The sequence below is a fragment of the Hemitrygon akajei genome, chromosome 1, assembly GCF_048418815.1.
Source record: "Hemitrygon akajei chromosome 1, sHemAka1.3, whole genome shotgun sequence".
NCBI classification, from domain to species: Eukaryota; Metazoa; Chordata; class Chondrichthyes; order Myliobatiformes; family Dasyatidae; genus Hemitrygon; species Hemitrygon akajei.
In genome coordinates this window covers 11,612,065-11,635,736 of record NC_133124.1, presented here as the reverse complement: position 1 = coordinate 11,635,736, position 23,672 = coordinate 11,612,065, and the positions used below count along the sequence as shown (strand labels likewise).

Genomic DNA, 23,672 nt, shown 5'->3' with positions numbered 1-23,672 from the left:
CATAGCACTGGAGAGGGATAGGAACAGACAAGTTAGGGAAGTGCTTAATTGGAGTAAGGGGAAATATGAGGCTATCAGGCAGGAACTTGAAAGCATAAACTGGGAACAGATGTCCTGAGGGAAATGTACGGAAGAAATGTGGCAAATGTTCAGGGGATATTTGTGTGGAGTTCTGCATAGGTACATTCCAAAGAGAGAGGGAAAGGATGGTAGGGTACAGGAACTGTGGTGTACAAAGGCTGTGTAATTTTTGTCAAGAAGAAAAGAGGACTTAAAAAAGGTTCAAAAAACCCCTGCGAATAGAATTAGAATGGCTTGGGAACATGATTAGGAATACTCCCCAATGCCACTAGGCTTTACAATTCAACCGCCAGGACTTAAGAACTTTTTAAAAGCTATTATTAATGCTTTTTGAGATAGTGATTTAGATGCATATCATATTTTTACTGAGTTAAGTATTGTATGTAATTAGTTTTGCTACAACAAGTGTATGGGACATTGGGGAAAAAAAAGTTGAATTTCCCCATGGGGATGAATAAAGTATCTATCTATCTATCTATCTATCTATCTATCTCCTTATCTGATGAGACTTGGGACTCAATTCTCAAATCGGTTAATTCAACCTCGCTTTGTGCTCGCCATTGCCTTTTACAGTTTAAGATAGTTCATAGAGCCCATATGTCTAAATCTAAACTATCTCGATTTTACCCTAATATTAGTCCTCTTTGTGATAAATGCAAAAGGGGCGAGGCCTCTCTTATTCATATGTACTGGTTCTGTCCTAGCCTGAGGAAATTTTGGAAAGATGTCTTCATAACTTTATCTTATATTCTGAATCACCACCTAGAACCTAAACCTTTAATTGCTCTGTTTGGTTTTTTGGGTGAGACAGATTTACGTTTGAGTTCGTCTAAGTGTCGAATATTATCTTTTGCTTCTCTCCTGGCTAGACGTTTAATCCTCCTTAGATGGAGAGATGTTGCCCCGCCCACGCATGCTCAATGGCTTAATGATATTATGTCCTGCTTAGACCTTGAAAAAATCCATTATTCAGTTCTTAATTCGGATATAAAGTTCCATAAGGTCTGGGGACCTTTTATTGAGTACTTTCATAACCTTCCTCTTAACTAAGGTTTTTTTTTCGGTCCCTTGCTTTCAGCTCCTTTTTTTTGGTAGTAGGCATTAATATCTTCTGTTTTTAAGAGTATTTACAGTTTTGGGGATTTGAATATCCTGATTTATAGTCTCTATACTGTATTGTGGTTGGTCTGGAGTTCTTTTTTGTTGCGGGGCTTGGGGAGGATACTAATTTTACATGTCTTCAATTTGGGTGCTTTCTCAATTATCTTTTGTATTATATTATTATTGTATGTTTATTTTTGCACTATATTAATGTTCCTCATTTTGATTTGGGTTTTAAAAAATATGTAACGATGTAGAAAATGCACAAAAAAACTAATAAAAAAAACCAAAAGGTTCAAAAAACTAGGTAATGATACGAATCTAGAAGATGATAAGGCTAGCAGGAAGGAGCTTCAGAATTAAATTAGGAGAGCCAGAAGGGGCCATGGGAAGGCCTTGGTGGACAGGATTAAGGAAAACCCCAAGGCATTCTACAAGTATGTGAAGAGCAAGAGGATAAGACATGAGAGAATAGGACCAATCAAGTGAGACAGTGGAAAAGTGTGTATGGAACCGGAGAAGATAGCAGAGGTACTTAATGAGTACTTTGCCACAGAAAAGGATCTTGGCGATTGTAGGGATGACTTACAGCAGACTGAAAAGCTTCAGCGTGTAGATATTAAGAAAGAGGATCTGCTGGAGCTTGGACAAGTTGGATAAGTCTCCGGGACTGGATGAGATGTACCCCAGGCTACAGTGGGAGCTGAGGGAGGAAATTGCTAAGCCTCTGGCCATGACCTTTGCATCATCAATGGGGATGGGGAAGATTCAGGAAGTTGGAGGGTTGCAGATGTTGTTCCCTTATTCAAGAAAGGGAGTAGAGATAGCCCAGGAAATTATAGACCAGTGAGTCTTACTTCAGTGGTTGGTAAGGTGATGGAAAAGATCCTGAGAGGCAGGACTTATGAACATTTGGAGAGGTATAATATAATTAGGAATAGTCAGCTTGGCTTTGTCAAAGGCAGGTCATGCCTTACAAGCCTGATTGAATTTTTTGAGGATGTGACTAAACATATTGATAAAAGAAGAGCAGTAGATGTAGTGTATATGGATTTCAGCAAGGTATTTGATCAGGTACCCCATGCAAGACTTATTGAGAAAGTAAGGAGGCATGGGATCCAAAGGGATATTGCTTTGTGGATCCAGAACTGGCTTGCCCACAGAAGGCAAAGAGTGGTTGTTGATGGATCATATTCTGCATGGAGGTTGGTGACCAGTTTTGTGCCTCAGGGATCTGTTCTGGGAGCCCTTCTCTTCGTGATTTTTATAAATGATCTGGATGAGGAAGTGGAGGGATGGGTCAGTAAATTTGCTGATTAGGGGTGTTGTGGATAGTGTGGAGGGATGTCAGAGTTTATAACAGGACATCGATAGAATGTAAAACTGGGCTGAGAAGTGGCAGATGGAGTTCAACTCAGATAAGTGTGAGGTGGCTCATTTTGGTAGGTCAAATATGATGGCAGAATATAGTATTAATGGTAAGACTCTTGACAGTGTGGAGGATCAGAGGGATCTTGGGGTCTGAGTCCATAGGACACTCAAAGCTGCTACACAGGTTGACTCTGTGGTTAAGAAGGCATATGGTGTATTGGCCTTCATCAACTGTGGGATTGAGTTTAGGAGCCAAGAGGTAATGTTGCAGCTAAATAGGACCCTGGTCAGACACCATTTGGAGAACTGTGCTCAGTTCTGGTCGCCTCACTACAGGAAGAATGTGGAAACCACAGAAAAAGTCCAGAGGAGATTTACAAGGATGTTGCCTGGATTGGGGAGCATGTCTTATGAGTGAACACAGCCTTTTCTCCTTGGAGTGACGGAGGATAAGAGGTGACCTGATAGAGGGGTATAAGATGATGAGAGTCACTGATTAGTCAGAGGCTTTTTCCCAGGGCTGAAATGGGCAACACAAGAGGGCACAGTTTTAAGGTGCTTGGAAGTAGATAAAGACGAGATTTCAGGGGTAAGTTTTTTTTTACGCAGAGAGTGGTGAGTGCATAGAATAGACTGCAAGCAACGGTGGTGGCGGAGGCAGATACGATAGGGTCTTTTAAGATGGGTACATGGAGCTTAGAAAAATAGAGGGCTATGGGTAACCAAAGGTTATTTCTAGAGTAAGGACATATTCAGCACAGCTTTGTGGGCTGAAGGGCCTGTATTGTGCTGGAGGCTTCCTGTGATCTGTGTTTCTAGGCCTTGCTCTCTTCCTGCTACTACCATCAGGCAGGAGGTACCACAGCACCAGGTTCGGAATCAATTGTTACCCTACAACCATAGACTGCTGATCCAGCGTTGATAACTTACCCCAAACACTGGGTTGACTCTACAGCCTACAGACTCATTTTCAAGGACTCTGCAACTCATCTTCTCAGTATTTTTTTAATTTGCACGATCTTTCTTCTTTTGCACATTGGTTTATTTTTCGTAAATCGTGTTCCTCTATTTTCCTGCAAATGCCTGCAAGAAAATCAGTCCCGGGGTAGTATGTGGTAACATGTACCTCGATAATAAATGCTGCTTTGAACTTTGCTCAAGAATTGCAAAGGTTCTTTATTCTATATAGTTGCTGAATGATTAACATGTCCTGCCAACACACCACAGCACGTTCCTAAAGTGCGTAAATATATAATGCGAATAGAGTTGATCCTCGATCCTTTTATCCGTTCTCCACGAGACTAAAAATTGAACATGTACAGTAGCTGGAATTTGCCCTGAGAACCTGGCCGCTCCGTGCCTTTGAGTACAGCAAGACTGGCAGCGGGTCAAGTATTTTTGCGCTTTCCGTTGACATGAAAAATCTGCTGATTGTGGCGATCGCTGGCAGTGGTGTCACTGGTGGCGTTGGGTCCGAATCTCTCATTCTTCTCTCGTCAAATCCGTTCCCCTTTTAACAGCTGAAAATCAAGGACTTGACCTCTGTGCGTACCACTCGCCATGAATAATTCAATTTAAAGTGATGATTATAATTCATTTCATCAGAATGGGTCAAACTACCTTAAAACGCATGCAGCAGCGAGATAAGTGAACACTGCTTCGTCTCTAACTGTTTTTTAAGAAGGCTCTGATCGCTAAATGGAATCGCTCGGTCTCAGATGACGCAACGATGCCCATAACTTGCAGCGAGGAGAGCCTTAATTTATTCTCTTCAAGGCAAATACTGTATGGGTTTGCGATGCCCATAACTTGCAGCGAGGAGAACCTTAATTTATTCTCTTCAAGGCAAATATGGGTTAAATATAGTTGCTACATTTCAGCTGGGTCCTACAATCCACCAAAATCGGGGCGCCCTCAAGCAATTTCAATTAATTTTTAAAAATTCCCATACATACTTGCCCAGAATTGGGGTCCTGATGAAGGGTCTGGGCCCTAAACGTCGACTGTTCATTCCTCTCCATAGATGCTGCCTGACCTGCTGAGTTCCTCCAGCATTTTGTGTGTGTTGCTCTGGATTTCCAGCATCTGCCGAATCTTTTGTTTATATGATACACTTCCCAAACTTTCGTCAGCTGTCTAACGCTCATTACCAACACGAGGAAGTCTGCAGATGCTTGAAATCTTTTTTTTGTAACATAGTAGCAAATTGGAATTTTGAATTAATCATAGAATCACAACACAGAAATACCATTCGGTCCATCTAGTCCGTGCCGAACTATTATTCTGCCTAGTCTCATCAACTGGCACCTGGACCATATGCTTATCCATGTACTTATCCAAATTTCTTTTAAATCGGTCATTTATAAAATGGAAATACCGAACACTTCTGTTGCGGTCTAGCTGGTTTTTACCCGCCTACGTTACTGTCATTTTGCACTCCACTCCAGTCTATTTACCCCTCACCGCCACCCTTTTCATCCCAGAGTCCCGGCGGTATCACGCCCGAGCCAGGTTGATAGACAAGCGATTTACTCGCTAGCTTCATCTGCGTTGCTTTAGACTGAGTAATAAGGGGAGCACAAGGATGTGTCTATTGATTTCTCTATTACTAGATTCCCTGCTTTAGAGAACCCGCCGAAATCGTGCTTTGGAAGCATCTAAGACTGTAAGTGAATCGGCAGAGTCCCATTATTTCAAGAATTAAGCTTAAATCCAATTGGTTTTCCTTGCTCCTGTTAGGAATCTGTCCCCCCTCCCCCATGACATATCATAGACACCTATCAGCAAAGCGGGCGAATTTCCGGATGCACCCACCGAACTGCGCCCTAATAATCTCTTGATGTATGTGTTCGTCTTTCGACCCTTTGATACACGAGATTTATTGACCCCCTTTCTCCTCACCGTTTTATGGGGTTTGTTCCGAATGACCATTTCCACAACTTGCTCGTTTCCGTTCCGGACTGGTCGCTCAGAGGGTGTGAAATTAAGCCCTGCTCACAGAACATAGAACTTTACAGCACAGCACTCTAAAACCAATCTGCCTATCGGATAGTTTCTTACATGTTTCTAACATTAAATGCCTCTATCATCGCCCCTGGCAGCGCGTCCACACACGCGCCACACTGGGTAAAAAAAATACCTCTGACATCCTCCCTAACTTTCCAACAATCATCTTAAATTTTTGTCCCCTGGTATTAGACATCTGCGAATAGCTAGCCATTGATGGTAGAACTAGAGGTCATGGGTTAAGAGTGAAATGTGAAATGTTTAAGGGGATGCTGAGGGGGTCGTGCGAGCTACCGGCGGGTGCGGTTTCGAAATTAACATTTAAGAGAAATTTGGATATGTAGACGGATGTGAGGTGGATGGAGGGCTATGGTCCAGGTAGAGATCGATGAAGCCAGGTAGAATAATAATCTGGCACGGACTAGATGGGCCAAAGGGCCTGTTTTGCGCTGCAGTGTCTATGGCTATTTCCGCCCTGGGGAGAGAGAAACTTTCGGCCGCTCGAGATGCCGAAGAAATGAAGGGGTGGCGCGAGAAATGCCGGAATTTTGGTAAAAGCAGAATTGGACTTCCAGAACTTCAGATGCTGTGAGGTGTCTCCCAGCCAGTGAAATACTTTTTGACTGTTGCAGTGTGGCGATGAAATCGGGGCCAATTAGCAGATAGGAACATTCCACACTGGAAGATAGTCGTTAAAATCCGTAGTTGATCCGCTTTTATTTACACATCAATTTTAATCTTACACTATTTAACTCCCGTTTGAACAAGGAACACATGATTTAACTGGCATCTTCAAGGGCATCGTCATCAATTTTAAAAGATCGTTGTATATTTCTGTTATTCTAACTTTGGGCGCGATTTGTGGTCAGTCATCTGAGTGCGAACATCCATGAAAACAGAGCACGATTCTTCACTGCTAAATAAATGTAAAATATATTTAACCTTTAGTGTCCGGGACATCTTCAAGGAGCGATGCCTCAGAAAGGCGGTGTCCACCACTGAGAACCCCCATCATCCAAGTCATTGCTGCCAGGAAGGACGTACAGACGCCTGAAGGCACACGAACGGCTTCTTCCCCTCTGCTATCCGATTTCCGAACGGACCTTGAACACTACCTCACTACTTGTCTTATTTCTAATCTTTTGCACTACTTATTTAACCATTATATATAGTATACTTGCTGTAATTCACGGTTTTCCCTATTATTGTGTATTGCATTGTACTGTTGCCAACGACAGCAAATTTCAGACATATGCCGGTGACATTAAACCTGACTCTGATTTTGACCTTTCCGGTTTAATCGGCTTTAATAATAGGAACGCAATATCATCTAATCAAAATCTAAGAAAGGCAGTTTTTTTTATTTTAAAGCCGCCATCCATATGACTAAGTAGAACCTGTAGGGTGAAGCAGAAAGAATATTAAACAACAATATTAAAACGTGCACGTTACCACCTTCATTTTCTCCTGGCACCTCTCTTTCCTCGCCATGGATTTCATTCGGGCTTCTTTCTCGTGTGACAGACTCTACATCATTTCGGCAAAAAGGGCGGCACGCTAGCGTAGCCGTTAGCGCGTCGTTTTACAGCTCTGTCAACCCGGGTTCAATTCCCGCCGCTGTCTGTAAGGAGTTTGTATGTTCTCCCCGTGTCCGCATGTGTTCCGGTTCCCCCCACCTTCCAAAGGCTTAGCGGTTGGTTATTTAATTGGTCACGGGGGTTTAATTGGGCGCAGTGACCGGAAGGGCCTGTTACTGTGCTGTATCTTTACATAAAAATAAGTAAGACATAGGAGTAGGATTCAGGCCATTCGGCCCATCGAGTCTGTTCCGCCATTCCATCACGGTCGATTTATTATCCCTCTTAACCCCATTCTCTTGCTTTCTTCCTGTAACCTTTAACGCCCCGACTAATCAAGAACCTACCAACCTCCCTCCGCTTTGACTTGGCCTCCACAACCGTCCGTGGCAACGGATTCCACCGATTCACCACCCTCTGGCGAAAGAAATCCCTCCTCATCCCTGTTCTAAAGCGACATTCCTCAATTCTGGTCCTAGACTCCCCCGCTATGGGAAACATCTCCACGTCCACTCTGTATTCGATAGGTCTCTATAAGATTTCCGTCACCCCCCCCCCCCCACCCCATCCCCGCCGCCATTCTTCGGAGCTCCCCAGCCCAGAGCCAGCAAACGCTCCTCTTCAGACCCATAGACTGACCATTGGCTGGGCGATGCAACGAGGAAGGTCTGCTCAGGGAAGGGGAAAATGTTGTTTGTTAGGGTCCGGAGAACGCTGCAATTTGTTTGTTGCCTTTTGTTGTATTTCACACCTACAATTCAGCATAAGGTGGAAAGATTTTCATAAACGTAAGGCTAGAAGAAAATTCGAGTCTTGGCTTAATTATTATTAAGTTTGGGTTCGCTTAAAATTAGGTCTCTTTTCAGGGCGCCCCGTTAGAACAGAGAGGAGGAGGAATTTCTTTAGCCAGAGGGTGGTGATTCTGTGGAACTCATTGGCACGGACGGCTATTGAGGCCAAGCCATCGGGTATATTTAAAGCGGAAGTTGATAGGTTCTTGATTAGTCAAGGCATGAAAGTTTACGGGGAGAGGGCAGGAGAACGGAGTAGAGAGGGATAATAAATCAGCCATGACGGAATGGAGGAGCAGACGCGATGGGCCGAAGGGCCTAATTTTACTCTTTTCACTTATGGTCTTCTGGTGTAATTCAGCGCTTGCACTAAGAGATGGCAAGATTTTCATCAGTTAGGACTAAAATGGAAATTTGTGGCTTAGTTTGGATTCGCCAAACAAATTGGCGTTTTGGTTTTTTTTAAAATGAGCGTCTTTTTACAAAGTTCAGATTTTTAAGCTTATGAAATACAAACGAGGAGAATAAATTCTCGGAAGCCCGCAGTGATGTCGCCGCATTAATCTAGGAGGGAGAGAGCTGCAGCAGGGACTGAAAACAGTGAAGGGGCAGAGAGCCGGTCAGTTGCCACTTACAATTGTATGTGTGCAGATCAGCGGGACAGCTACCGAGACGGCAAAGACTTCATGATTAATGGCGTTTACACTTGACACAAGCTCTCTTTTATTTATCTGCGGTGCCGCTTAGCGATATTATCGCTCACCTGAATGAAAAATATTCAGTCATACCAATATTGCGTTGTAAATTGAGTAGAGTCACTTTTTTTTTATTCTATCTTTAAGCCTTATCGCCTGCACAGTAATTTCTTCCCGAGGCTTGATATAGAGAAGCAGGATTTAGCTGTACTTGATACAAAGCTGTTTGAATTTCCACTAGAAGTTCAGGTTGCTGGCGGAAATATATGGGGAATGTGTCTCCTCTCAGTCTAAATGCTGATAAGTATTTCATTAAATATGTAAACAAGTAATAGCCTGGATTTTTTTCAGGACTTGCTGACTTTCTAATGCGGACCCAGTTTGCATACCGCGCTTGTCGTTCCGCTTCCCTCCAAATCAATCACCGTCCAGTTCCAGTCAGCGCGCAAGCAGACAGTATCATTCATCGTGAGAATAATTTCTGAACGGGATACACGGAGTTTATAATGACCGAATAGTCACCGTGATAACGGCAGACGACACACGCTGGGAAAAAAAAGAGAAATTCTCCGCATTCTCATGACGTGCTCGGAAATTAGAAGTAATGTTAAACAAATGTTTATTCGATTAGCTGGCTTTGACGGCGTTAAGCGTGAGCGGGAAGCTTCTGACATTGAAGTGACGGCAATTTGCCTGTTATACAGTCCTCACGTCAACATGTTTGTTAGTAATTCTGTGTGACTCCAGCAGCGAGTTGGGACTCGGAGCCTCCCAGGCTCCCGCCTTCTCCGAATTACTAAATTTAAAGACATTTCAAAAACGAAGCACCATCTTCTGGAGATTTATTGTGTATATTCCTGTCTTTGCATCATATTAGTTTCTGTCGTTTTACCTGCTCGGAATTAACCTCTTGTGAGCTATACCGTACCATGTTACAAGGGGGCTAGACAAGGTTCATTTCCGCACATTCCCACGTAAACTGGACAGCTTTCAGAGCACGAGTAACCTTTTAAATTGTAGCAGATCAGAATCGAGTTTGTTATCACTGACACGTGTCAGGAAATTTGTTGTTTTGCGGAAACAACTGAAAGACATAAATAATTACTCTAAGTTAAAATTTAAAAATATGGAAAAGTAGTGCAAAAAGTGATCAAAATAGTGAGCTCTCCCCTTCCACTCTTGCCTTGATGAAGGGTCTAGGCCTTACATAGAGTAACCGGAGAGTATCTTTATCCAAGGGTTGACATGTTTAATACCAGAGGGCACGCATTGAAGGTGAAAGAGGGTAGGTTCAAGGGGGATGTGAGGGGTAAGTTTTTTTACTCAGAGAGTTGTGAATGTTTGCAATGTGCTGCCTGGTAGATGTTTAGATAGACAGATGGATGTAAGGAAGATGGAAGGTGGTCTTTGTATAGGCAGGAGGGATTAGCTTTTGGGCTGAAGGGCCTGTTTCTGTGCTGAACAATTCTATGTTCTATGAAACGTTGACTGTTTATTCAGCTTCATAGATGCTGAGGGTGGTTCATGGAAATCTGATGGCAGAGTGGAAGAAGCTGTGTGTGTCCTCAGGCTCCTGTACCTCCTCCATGAAGGTAGTAATAAGAAGAGGGCATATGAACATAAGACATAGGAACAGAATCAGGCCATTCAGCCCATCGAGTCTGCTCTGCCATTCTATCATGGCTAATTTATTATCCCTCTCAATCCCATTCTCCTGCCTTCTCCCCGTAACTTTTGATACCATTACTGATCAAGAACCTATCAACCTTTGCTTGAAATATACTCAATTACTTGGCCTCCACAGTCCTGTGGCAATGAATTCCACAGATTCACCACCTTCTGGCTAAAGAAATTCCTCCTCACATCTGTTCTAAATGGATGGTTGTGCCTCTGGTCACAGACTCCCACAAATAGGAAACACCTGAGTTTGCTCAATTACATTAAAAAGTTTTAATTTATGGAGGAGATGGGGTGAGAGAGAAAGTGCATTTCCTGATTTCCTTGTTTTCTGGATTACATGTGAATTACTGTACTTATTTTATGTAGAAATACAGCGCAGAACAGACCTTTTCAGCTCAACAAGCTGTGTCACCCAGCAACTCACCTATTTAACACCAGCCTAATCACAGGACAATTTACAACAACCAATGAACCTACTAACCGGTGCGTCTTTGGAATGTGGAAGGAAAGCGGGGCACCCGGAGGAGGACGTACAAACTCCTCACAGATGCCGTCGGAATTGAACTCTGAACTCCAGAGCCCTGAGCTCCAATAGCGTCGTGCTAACTGCTACGCTGCCATGGCACCCCCTTATTATACAATTAGCTGAGTTACTGTTTGTTGTAGGAATGTGGAGCATTGAACAGTAGCTGTTAATTAGTACTCCAACTAACTCTATAAATGTCAATCAAACTATTAGGTTTAATTAACTGCACCCACTTCAGAAACAGGCTTCCAGGTAATAAACTGCATTTCTGTTTCCTGCCGTTAGCTGAATAGAGATGTGACTTTGAATTCTAGAACACTGCAGACGACCAAGGGCTGGTTTTACTGCATTAGAAAGAAAGCTGTAGTTTTATGTAGCATCTACTTCTCTATGCCCTATTGAGTCATAGGCTGTCAACAGCAGCTTGCCGAAGTCCTCTATCCTCAGCCAGTCTTTCTAGTTGTTCCCAGGTGTAGCCCATCTTCAAAGATTCTTCCTCTCCCAGGGACGAGGTCCCTGAGTGTCATGGAGTGCCTGACGAATGACTGAATCCAGGTGTGAAGAAATGACAGACTCCCATGCAGAGACAGAAACAAGAGTTAATTCATAGGGACTCCAGCAGAACACTGGTAACTGGACTGAGGAACACCGTGAGATGACTTATTCTCAAAGCACAAGGGCCCTGCGATACACGAGGGCAGCATGGCGGTGTAATGCTTTACAGTCCAGGCAACCCGCTGTTCTCCCCATGACGACATGGATTTCCTCTGGGTGCTCCAGTTTCTTCCTAGAGTCCAAAGTAGGAGAGAGGGAGCTACTCACTATTAAATGGGCCTTGGAGGAATGGAGACATTGGTTGTTCGGAAACACCAAATCTTTCCTGATCTGGACTGACCACCAGAACCTCGCATGCAAACTACAAACCCGCCAGCTGAACCCACATCAGGCTTGCCGGGCTCTCTTCCTCGAACAGTTAAACTTCACCATCTCCTATTGACACGATTCCAAGAATACTAAGGCGGACACCTCGTCATGACAGTGTGACCCAGCCTGAAACTGAGATCGACCCTCAGCCCATCATTCCATCCTCTAAGATCCTCATCCTGATCGTCTGGGATCTATGACATGAGCCTGCTCCATGGGTTCAATGTCCATTTAGGAATCGGATGGCAGAGGAGAAGAAGCTGTTCCGGAATAGCTGAGTGTGTGTCTTCAGGCTTCTGTATCTCCTACCTGATGGTAATAGTGTGAAGAGGGCATGTCCTGGGTGGTGGAGATCCTTAATGATGGACACCACCTTCCTGAGGCACCGCTCCTTGAAGATGTACATTGATTTGGCCTCCACAGCCATCTGTGGCAATGAATTCCACAGATTTCCACCTTCTGGGAATCAGACAAATCTTCAATCAGCCACGGTCTCCCAACTCTCCTCCTCCTTTATCCTCACCCACCAGCTGATTGTCTCTGTGCCTAAAAATTCTTGAGGTACCAGTTGACTCTAGTTCAGAATACTTTATTTGCACTCCAAGAATATACCAAGGTTACACTAGAGTGTCAGCTGGAGAAACACTTGGATTCAAAACCTTCTGACATAGGTGAGAGGGTCACTAATTGAATCTTGTTCGTTCGTTATGTGCTATGTCATATGATGTGCGCAAGGTCTCATGACCATGATTGTCCTTGGCAAATTTTCTACAAAAGTGGTTTGCTATTACCGACTTCAGGGCAGCGTCTTTACAAGATGGATGACCCCAGCCACTATCAATACTCTTCCAAAATTGTCTGCCTGGCATCAGTGGTCATTTAACCAGGGAATGGCCTGTTTCCGTGCTGTGATTGTTATATGGTGATATACACCAGTGCTCATATATGACCATCCACCACCTGCTCCTATTCATTCATGTGACCCTGATCGGGGAGCTAAGCAGGTTCTAGACCTTGCCCAAGGGTGACCTGCAGGCTAGCAGATGAAGGAGCAGCTCATATCTCCACGTCGCCACCCAACAAGAAACTGCACCGAGAAAAAAAATTGCTAGAATCATGATAACTGAAAGCTTGAGGGAAATTCATGGAGCGCTGTAACAATCTATAGGCTGCAGTTACATTACAACGCAGCAGGTAAGACCCGAATCCATCAAAAACCATTGGTCATTGGAACAAAAGGCAAAGTACAGAAGCCCTTTGTTGGTTGGGGTTGACCATGGATATTGAATCCTAGCTCTCTACATGATATGCAAGCCAGGGCAGTACAATATGGAGAGCAAGCTGTTGCCCATGTAGCTCCACACATTTGATGAATTCAAAGGAACGGCAGACACAAATACAGTTTGGCACCAGCAGCATCACAGGAGTTGCCAGTCAATGTGGAACTCTAGGTAGGACTGCCTTAGGGACTCTAGCTCTGGAAGCCTTCCCCAGGGGTGGGTATACCCTCAAGGCAGCAGAAGTTTGAGATAAGAGCTGGTATGAGCAGCCGGTGCAGATCACAAGTCCTGGTTATACAACCACTGAAACCAGGCAGACAGTCTCGGAAGAGTATTGATAATGGCTGTAGTCACCCATCTTGTAAAGACCTGTCCAGAAGAAGGCAATGGCAAATATCTTCTGTAGAAAAATTTGCCAAGAATAATCATGGAAAGACTGTGATTGCCCATGTTATACATCATGACATATATTGACGATAATGATGAATGCTTCATGAATAATGGTTATCTTTGAACACGTTGCCCAGGTTGGCATTATTGGAAAAAGATTTCATACAAGGACCTCAGTCATTTTTTGTTTCTTCAGTAATTCACAAGCACTAATTATAACAATCTGAATGTCACTCTGGTTGAGGACAGTTAATTCAGCACAGATCTGGGTCCTCCCGGTTCTTTGTAGTTTGGAGACAAGGCCTTTCATTGATGGACAAATTTATTCTCCAAAGTAAATTAACAGTTTTTAAACGGCAGACTTGCGGTAAGTCACAGGAAAAACTCTCCCCACCATTGAGCACATCTCCAAGGAGTGCTGCCACAAGAAAGCAGCGTCCATCGTCAAGGACCCTCACCACCCAGGCCATGCTCTCTTCTCGCTGCTGCCATCGGGAAAGAGGAACAGGAGCCTCAGGACTCACGCCACCAGATTCAGGAATAGTGATTATCCTCAAAATCAGAATCAGAATCAGGTTTAATGCCATTGGCACATGTCGTGAAATTTGTTGTTTTGCAACGGTAGTACAATGCAATATGTAATATTTAATAGTATTATATCTGTTCTTATATTTAATTGTAAGAAGAAATATATTTTCTAAATTATAGGTTTTTTTCAAACAGCTTATAATTGTTGCTTCCTGAAATTCCCATAGCTGTGGATTTCAGCTGTAGTAGTCCTAAATGTCAATATTTGATGATTCCCTTCAGAGAGGCATGCACTTTCCAGTGCCATCTTGAATCCTTCATCCATCAGACTACTGAACCAGTGAGGATACCTTCACTCACCTCAACTCTGAACTGATTCCACAACCAATTCCTATAGACTCGCTTTCAATGACTCTACAACTCATGTTCTCTGTATTATTTATTATTATTAATAATATTATTTGTTTATTTTTGTATTTTCATAGTTGGTCGTTTGCACATTGATTGCTTGTCAGACATCGTGTTTCATTTTTAAATGTTTCAAAATGAATCTCTTGGTGACACATACTGAATGTACTTTGATAATGAATTTACTTTGAACTGTAATGTTAAGGCAAAAATAAATTGTGTTCAATTATTGGAGTACGTAACCTGTTAAGCTGTGCAAGAAAATGGCAATAGAGAATAGAACACAACAGCACAGGGCCTTCGGTCCATCTAGTCCATGCTGAACTATTATTTTGCCTAGTTCTATCCACCTGCACCCAGACCATAGTTTTTCATATACCCCTCCCAACCTTGTACTTATCCAAATTTTTCTTAAATGTTGAAATTGAACCTGCATCTAACACTTCCGCTGGCAGCTCATTCCACACTCTCACCACCTTCTGAGTGAAGAAATTCCCCCTTTTTCAGAAAATCCCCCTTTTGTTCCCCTGAAACTTTTCAACTTTCACCTTAACCCATGACCTCTAGTTCTAGTCTCAACCACCCTCAGTGGAAAAAGCCTGCTTGCATTTACCCTATCTATGCCCCTCATAATTCAGTATGCCTCTGTCAAATCTCCCCTCATTCTTATACATGCCAGAGAATGAAGTCCTGAACCTATTCAATCTTTCCTTATAACTCAGGTCCTCAAGTCTCAGCATCACCCTTGTAAAGTTCCTCTGCACTCTTTCAATCTGATAGGTATCTTTCCTGTAGGTAGGTGACCAAAAATGCATAAAATACTCCAAATATTATTCGGCCTGATCCCATGGATCCACAGCTGGCCCATAGCCCACCATACCACTCCCATCCATGTACTCACCCAAACCTCTACTAAATGTTGAAACCCGCGTCCAGCGCTTCTGCTGTCACTCACGTTACCCTCTGAGTGAAGAAGATTACCCTCATCTTCCCCTTAAGCAGTTCATCTTCCATGAGTCAGGGAAAGTAAAAGGTTGGCAGAATGCTCAGCGTTTCTTCTTCTTTTATTATTTGGTGTCAAGTTATTGACCTTTCAGCCAATGTTTGTATTTATTTATTCAATCGAATGAGTTTATTATTTCCAACAGCTCTTATTGGCCTCCAAAGAGAACATTCCCAGATATAAAGAAGAAAGTGCTGGAAATCCTTTGTAGATAAGACAGCATCTGGGGAGGGAAAAGCAGAACCAACATTTTCACGTTTGTGCCTTTTTGTCTTAAACTTAAACTATCCCAGACTATCCACTACCACTGTGTAGCTGGCCTCCCTCAACACAGGAGACATTTTGAGTGGATGGTTTGTGCTTTGTCTCTAAGAAATCAAACATAGAACGTAGCAAAATTAGCACATTGCAGGCCTTTCAGCCCATGATGTTGTGCTAACTTAACTCTAAGTCAATCTACCCCTTCCCTCCAACATAGCCCTCCATTTTTCTTTCATCCATTAAGAATTTCTTTAATGCATCTAATATATCTGTCCTGGCAGGGCATTCCACATACTGACCACAGTGTGTAAAAATTTTACCTCCGCCATTTCAACCCCCCCCCCCCCCCCCCATCACTTTCCTCCAATCACTTTAAAATTATGCTCCCTCATATTAGTTATTTCCACCCTGGGAAAAGTCTCTGGCTGTCCACTCGATCTAGGAAAAGTCTCTGGCTGTCCACTCGATCTATGCCTGTTAGCATCTTGTGCATCTCTATCAATTCACCTATCATCCTGCTCCCCTCCAAAGAGGTCTAGCTCACTCAACCTATCCTGCTAAGACATGCTCTCTAATCCAGTCATTTTTCCTGGTAAATCTCCTCTGCATCCTCTCTTAAACTTTCACATCCTTCCTCTAAAGAGGCAACCAGAACTGAACACAATATTCCAAGTGTGGTTTAACTAGGGTTTTATAGAGCTACAACATTACCTCACGGCTTTTTCAAAGCAAGATGCCCCAAAAGTAATATGATAGCATCTCCCACCAGTGTTTGTTTTATCATAATTTGCTTTTCTTTAACCAAATTATCTTATTATTAATCCAGAAATGCTATTTGCTTTATGGAGCAACCATCTCAACATTAAACTGCCTCCAAAGGTTTGTGTGGTATTTGCCCTGGTTCCTGTGTTCCTGTACTCCTTTCAAATTTGTTTGTTCATTATGTTCTGTCTTATATGACATGGATGATCATGGTCTTTCCATGACTTGGACTGTTCTTGGCAAATTTTTCTACAGAAGTGGTTTGCCATTCCCTTCTTCCGGGCAGTGTCTTTACAAGATGGATGACTCCAGCCATTATCAATCTCTTCAGAGATTGTCTGCCTGGTGTCAGTGGTTGCATAACCAGGACTTGTGATATGCACCAGCTGCTCATACGACCATCCACCACCTACTCCTGTGGCTTCTCAAGACCCTGATCGGAGGGCTAAGCAGGTGCTACATCTTGCCAAGGGTGACCTGCAGGCTAGAGGATGGAGCACCTCTATTGGTAGAGATATATCTCCACCCCACCACCCTCCTTTCAAATTAGCATAATTTGATTCATACGCGCAGACACTCTCACCCTGCACTGGTCACTTTTCATCCTTTTTTTGCTGCTGTTCATCAAATTTATACTGCTGCTTGTTTTAGTATAACTCTATCAGTAACATTGAACTGTCTTTCATAAACATGCATCGTGCACCTCATGTCAACCTGTCAGTCTTCAGGCCATGCTGCTCAGGGACTTGTGTTGACTATATGTGCTGTGTGTGGTTATATGTGTTGTGTTTTCCACCTTGGCCCCAGAGGACTGATGTTTTATGTTGTTGTATACGTCTGTACTCTTTCTTTTGCCTATTACACCGCTGGTGCTTAGGGCAGCAATGAAGGTCCTCCATCTCTGGTGGCGTTCACAGTTTCCTTCATTGTGTCCGTAACTTTTTCTCAGTTTATTGTCATTCATGCAAGCCCTGGGTGCTGACTGAGGAATACTGTCTCACACAGATGCAGAAGGATTCTTAATTGCTGTTTCCACTGAAGTTTTGTTTTACCAGTCAGGGTTGTTAGCCTTGAGCTGAACCCCTGAACCTGGATGATCGGTGGACCGCTGTTAGTCTGGCCTCTACCCTTTGACCTGTTTGGCATGGGTGACCCTACCAAGTGCCAAAGCATGAAAGTCTGACTCCAGCCAGCATAGCTCTCTGGGTCATTGAGGCACACAAGCCACCAAACCACGACAAGGTTGTGGTCCTCTTGGAGGATACATGTGTATGGTTGACCGACAATAAACTCGAACTTGATATTGCTTCTTTGCATGCTTCCTAAGGTTTTGTAGTTTGTTCTTTACTAATGTGCCCATGACCAAAAGCTCCTTAGCTCCCTAGTTTTATGTGTGTTTTTGGCAACAATATGAAAAGTTAATTACAGGTATTGCTAGTTGCTGCCAGGTTGCATTCTAGCCTTCCAAACCAAAAATGAGAGTCATAAATGTGCAGAAGTCCCACTGAAGTGTTAGGAACGTGAATTTCTGTAAAATTGTAAAGAAGAGCAATTGAGGTGCGGTAGATTTTAATTATTTCAAAGATTTTGTTTCCCTGTACAGGATATACACTCAATTGCAACTTCATTAGGTATATCTGTACACTTTAAACTTTGAACCTTGCATTCACAGTTCCTGAGCAAATGAAGCAGTTCATGCCTGCCTGCAGCAAAATCTAGACATCACTTAAGCATGTCTAATATGAGGCAATTAATATTCATGCCTGAAAAATGCCAGCCAATGGCCTTTTCCAACAATTAGGTCTTATGAGAATAGGTTTAGTGAGCTAGGGCTTTTCCTTTTGGAGTGAAAGATGATGAGAGGTGACTTAATAAAGGTGCACAAGATGATAAGAGGCATAGATCGAGTGGAGTTGTCCCGGTATATAAGAAGGGTGACCCCACTGACCCTGCTAACTATAGACCAATAAGCTTAATGTGTATCATAGGTAAGATATGGAAACATCAATGAAGAATGTGACGGAAAAGCAGCTGATGAGAACAGGCATGTTAGCAGAAAGCCAGCATGGGTTCAAAAAGGGGAAATCATGTTTTACTACTCTGCTGGAGTCCTGTGAAGAGGCAACTAAAATTTAGAGTGGTTGATATCATTTAATTGGATTTTCAGAAGGCTTTTGACAAGGTACCCCACAATCAAAATACAGGAGGCGGGGATTCAGGGTAAGGTGGGTGCAGAAATGGCTCAAAAACAGAAAACAAGGTATAGTGAAAGGATCATTTTCACACCTAGAAAATGTTAAAAGTGGGGTTTGCAGGGATCAGTTTTGGGGCCACTGCTGTTTTTCATTTACATTAATGATTTGGATAAGCACATAACAAATAAACTAGTAGAGTTTGCTGATGACACAAAATTAGGAGGACAGGCTGATAACATTCAGCCAGCAGAATCAATACAGTTGAATCTTAACAAAATCCAGGCATGGGCAGATAAATGGCAGATGAAATTTAACTTAAGTACTGTAAATGTAAAATATTACATATAAGAAGTAAAAATATTAGATATAAATATACATGGTGGGGGGTTGAGCCTTGGAAGATGCACTGTATGAGAAGGATTTGGGTGTCCTGGTAGACTCATCACTATCAACATCTAGACAATGCTCAGCAACAATCTGGAAGCCTAATAGAATGTTGGATTATTTAATGTACTCAATGGAGTTCAAGTCTAGAGATGTTCTCCTTAAGCTTTATAATGTGCTTGTGAGGCTACACCTTGAGTACTCTGTACTATTTTGGTCTGCATATTTTGTGAGGGATGTGAAAGCACTGGAGAGTGTTCAGAGAAAAACGACTAGACTCATTTCAGGGTATGAGCTATGAAGAAAGACTTTAAGGATTATATCTTTTTAGCCTAAGTAGACGTAGAATGAGAGGAGACATGACAGAGGTGTCCAAAATCATTAAGGGAGGTGGGTGACAGCTGCTACTTCAGGATAAATCCATCAACGAGGACTCGGGACCATAGGTGGAGACTGGTTAAAGGGAGATTTCAAACAAACATCAGGAAGCATTTCTTTACACAGCAAGTTGTGGACACGTGGAACAAACTACCTAGTTGTGTAGTTGAGAGTAGTACCTTAGAGACTTTCAAATCTAAACTCGATAGTTATTTCAACACACTATGTGAATTGGAATTTAGCAAGCTTTGTTAGGCTGAATGGCCTGTTCTTGTCAAAAACTCTGTAATGTTTGAATGTTCTAATGGATAGCCAGAGACTTTTTCCCAGGGAGGAAATGGCTAATGCAAGGGAGCATAATTTTAAAGGAGGAAAGATTAGTGGGCAGGGATATCAGAGGTAAGTTTTTTTATAATGTTAAAATTCACCGCACCTCTGCCTGATGTGTTGTGGCTTGTTTGATTTTGTGGCAGATGTAAAATATCACAGAATATGTATTTGTTGATTGCTTTATAAAGATTTGATTTACTGGAGTGAGAAAGAAAGTGAAAACCATGAAATATTTGAAGTAAAACTTGTGGAAGACCAGTTCAAAGCCTTAGTCGATGTAACTAATCAGTTTCAAATGCAGTTAGCCTGTGAGCGGTTCTGAAGTGGTACAAGATTCCAGAATCATCAGAAATGAAGCATTTAACTCTGAAACTACTTTTATGATTACATTTCAAGTCATCTGAGCCAGTGTCAGAATCAGATTATATGAAGATCAGACTCTTTAGAAAACACGTTACGTATATTGGTATCATGAATTGTTTAAAAAGAAAACCAGTGTTTAGTTTGTGTATAGTGTCATAGAAAAGTACAGCACAGAAACAGGCCCTTCAGCCATCTAGTCCCTGCTATCCCATTTAAACTGTCTAGTCACATTAATCTATACCAGGACCATAGCCCTCCATACCCCTACCATCCTTTACTTAGAACATTACAGCACAGTAAAGACCCTTCAGCCCACAATATTGTGCTGACCTTTTAACCTACTCCAAGATCAATCTAAACCAGAAGTTCCCAAACTGGGGTCCATGGATCCCTTGCTTAATGGTATGGCCCATGGCATAAAAAAGGTTGGGAACCCTTGATCTAAACCTTATTTTCCACATAACCCTCCATTTTTCTATCATCCATGTGCCTGTATAAAAGTCTCTTAAATGCTCCTAATGTATCTGACTTTACCACCACCCCGGCAGGGCATTCTACGCACTCAGCACTCCCAGTATAAAAAACCTGACCTCTTAAAAAAAACCATACTTTCTTCCAATCACCTTAAAATTATGCTCCTCATATTAGCAAATAATTTGATTGATATACAGTACTGTGCAAAAGTCATAGCACATATATATAGCTCGGGTGCCCAAGACTTTTGCACAACGTGGAGTGGAGAGCAAGTTTGTCAATCTGGCAGGAGCAAAGGATGTTGGAAATTGTGGCAATGGAACAGTGCTGGAGTGTTGTGGGACAGGTGGCAGAGAAGGAGAGCCGGGGTGTGGGAGGTGGGGGTGTGGCGCTGTTGCAGACACACCTAACCTCTGCGGCAACAAGCAAGGTCATTTGATTCCGAACTATTGGTTTATTGTTCATTACAGAATGTCCATCTGGTGTTCCCCACTCACTTCCCATTTTTCCAACCATGATTCCCCTCTCCCTAACCTCCTTCCCACTCTCCATCCACAATAGAGACGCATATCAGAATCAGGTTTATCATCACTCACATATGTCATGAAATTTGTTTTTTTTTCACTGCAACAGTACAATGCAATACACAAAATTACAACATTATTGTGCAAAGGTCTTGGGCACACTACCTATATATACATGTACCTAAGACTCTTGCACAGTACTGTCGAATTCTTTGATGTATTTTTAAAGCACTTTGTAATGTCTATTTAATCATGTTTCTTTGTGTCATTCTAAGACATATTAGCAGGTTTGCATACTGTAACAACTGACCATTTTTCCTGTACATAAAGAGGAAAGGGAAAATATATAAGTAATTCAAATATTGTTGTGTGTAATGTCATAGACAAGTAAAGAATAACAATTGCTTGGTATTCCCTACGTCCTGAACCTTGGAATTTGTTTCAGTGAGTTTTAGTTCCCCTGGAGATTAACTTTGATCTTTGTCAAATTCAGATATTTCAAGCCCTTGTAACTGATAACTAAGTGGAATTAGTTTCTCACATCAGATTACAGTCTGTCATGGTGATTGGTGCGAACAGCGAGCACTGATGATCGCTGTCTGTAAAAATCTGCCTCTACGTTCTGATTGCATCAAAGAAATGTGCTCCCCCCACTGCTTTGACAGCTGCTCCCAATGGCTTTTTCTTACGCAGAAGATTAATTGGAAAAACGGGGGGACAAACACCATTAGGTGGGGGTCAGCGCTGCGGCGAGATTACGCTGGGCTTTGAGAACTCTTTTTTTCAGAGAGCCAAGTCGCTGGAGCCAGAAACTGTCCCTGAGAGAGGACAGGAGAGCCTTACTGATATCTCAGAAAGCCTATTGTAATCACTTAGCCTCGCACGAGCGTTCCCACGTGAGAATCTGGAGACAGGCGCTAGTTAGTGCTATCCTAGCGAAGTTAGTCCATTGACATTTTTCCAAAAACTGCGCCGAAAGCCCATTTTTTAATGTATTTCAAATCACATCGTTTAATATTTTGGTCTGTTTCTGACCAGAGAAATGTTGATCTAACGCTAGGGGCATCATTTTAACGTGATTGAAGAATGGTATAGGGGGGATGTCAGAGGTAAGTTTATCTTTACACAGAGAGTGGTGGGTCTGTGGAATGCCCTGCCGGGGTGGTGAGAGAGGCAGGTACATTAGGGACGTTTAAGAAGATCTTAGATAGCCACATGGATGATAGAAAAATGGAGGGCTATGTGGGATAGAAGGGTTAGATTGATCTTAGAGAAAGTTTAATATTTGCCACAACATCATGGGCTGAAAGGCCTGTGCTGTAAAGTAATGTTCTATGTTATATGTTTAATGTGGCAGCACAGCTCAAAGTTCAAAGGAAATTTATTATCAAAGTACATATATGTCACCATATACAACCCTGAGATTCATTTTCTTATGGGTATATTCAGTAAATCCGAGAAACATAGTAGAGTCAATGAAAGACCACATCCAACAGGATAAACAAACGACTAATGTGCAAAAAACGGCAAACTGTGCAAATACAAAAGAACAAAATGAAATAGTTATAATAAATAAATAAGCAATAACTATCGAGAATATAAGATGAAGAGTCTTTGAAAGTGAGTTCATAGGTTTTGTGAACTGTTCAGTAATGGGGCTAATGAAGTTATCCCCACTGGTTCAAGAGCTTGATGGTTGAGGGGTAATAACTTGGTGTTGTGAGCCCCTAAGGATCTTATACCTTCTTCCTGATATGGCAGCAGTGAGAAGAGAGTATGGCCTGAATGGAGAGAGTCCTTGATAACTGATGCTGCTTTCCTGCGACAGTGCTCTGTGTAGATGTGTGTAATGGTGGGAGGGCTTTACCCGTGATAGACTGGGCATATTCTTTATTTTTGTAGGATTTTTCATCCAAGGGCATTGCTGTTTCCATACCAGGCTGTGATGCAGCCAGTCAATATACTCTCCACCACACGCCTATAGAAGTTTGTCAAAGTTTTAGATGTCATGCCGAATCTTTGCAAACCCCTGAGGAAGTAGAGGCACTGCCATGCTTTCTTGGTAATTACACTAACATGGTGGGCTCAGGGCAGGTCCTCTGAAATGATAATACTGAGGGATTTAAAGTTGCTGGCCCTCTCCACCTCTGATCTCCCTGTGAGGACTGGCTCACAGACCTCCAGTTTCCACCTCCTGAAGTCAATAATCATCTCCTTGGTCTTGCTTACACTGAGTAAGAGGTTGTTGTTGAGTGCACCGCTTAGCCAGATTATCAATCTCCCTCCTATATGCTGACTTGTCACCACCTTTGATTCGGCCTATGACGGTGGTGTCACCAGCAAACTTAAATATGGCATTGGAACCTCACAGTCATAAGTATAAAGCGAGTAGAGCAGGAGGTTAAGCACACAGTCTTGTGTGCTGATAGAGTTTGTGGAAGAGATGTTGTTGCCAATCGAACTGACTGGGGTCTGCAAGTGAGGAAATTGAGCAACCATTTGCACAAGGAGGTATTGAGGCCAAAGTTTTGAAGCTTATTGATGAGCTTTGGGGGGGATGATTATATTGAATGCCGAGCTGTAGTTGATAAAAAGTGTCTTTGACGTGTGCATCTTTGGTGTCCTGATGTCCCAAGGTTG

The 23,672-nt window shown here is 42.6% G+C and overlaps 1 protein-coding gene across 2 annotated transcripts in view; it reads left to right on the top strand.

Moving 5' to 3' along the window:
- Positions 1-23,672, top strand: part of LOC140718789 (transcriptional activator GLI3-like) — a 426,621-nt gene that overhangs the window by 310,424 nt on the left and 92,525 nt on the right. The gene's annotated exons all lie outside the window — the stretch shown is intronic.